This window comes from Myotis brandtii, unplaced genomic scaffold, assembly GCF_000412655.1.
Source record: "Myotis brandtii unplaced genomic scaffold, ASM41265v1 scaffold536, whole genome shotgun sequence".
Lineage (NCBI taxonomy): Eukaryota > Metazoa > Chordata > Mammalia > Chiroptera > Vespertilionidae > Myotis > Myotis brandtii.
In genome coordinates, this window is record NW_005369967.1 from 3350304 (window position 1) to 3350739 (window position 436).

The window sequence follows — 436 nt, forward strand, 5'->3', positions numbered from 1 at the left end:
GCCAGATTCTAGGGAACCTGGACCCCCACGCTGAGCCTATCTTTTCAGCCTCCATTTCCAACAGAACGTAAATGCGGGTAGGAACAGGCTTGAGGGCTGAGAGTAACGCCAGACCAGGCACCAAGGGTCCTGGGAAAGAGAAAGAGTTACATATATTTTTTAAAAGGCAGAGCACAGAATAAAAAAAAGCGGGGCTGGGGGGAGGAGAATCGTTGCGAAAACACATTACTAAGCAAAGACGACCCTTCCTGGCCCAAACCCTGGCTGCAATCAATTCAAACTGTTAGCTCTGGGAACAGGTTTCCGGACATTCCCTCGCCATTGTTCCCACCGAAGGCTGAGGCGTCAGAAGGGAAAGAGCAGCATCCCTACGTGTGACTCTACCGAGCAGCCGCCCGGAGAAAGCGCATCCTTGGCCCCGCACGCCCCGCCGGAG

At 54.1% G+C, this 436-nt stretch overlaps 1 protein-coding gene across 1 annotated transcript in view; it reads right to left on the reverse strand.

The window, feature by feature from the left end:
* Positions 1-436, reverse strand: part of ERH (enhancer of rudimentary homolog (Drosophila)) — a 14209-nt gene that overhangs the window by 13338 nt on the left and 435 nt on the right. The gene's annotated exons all lie outside the window — the stretch shown is intronic.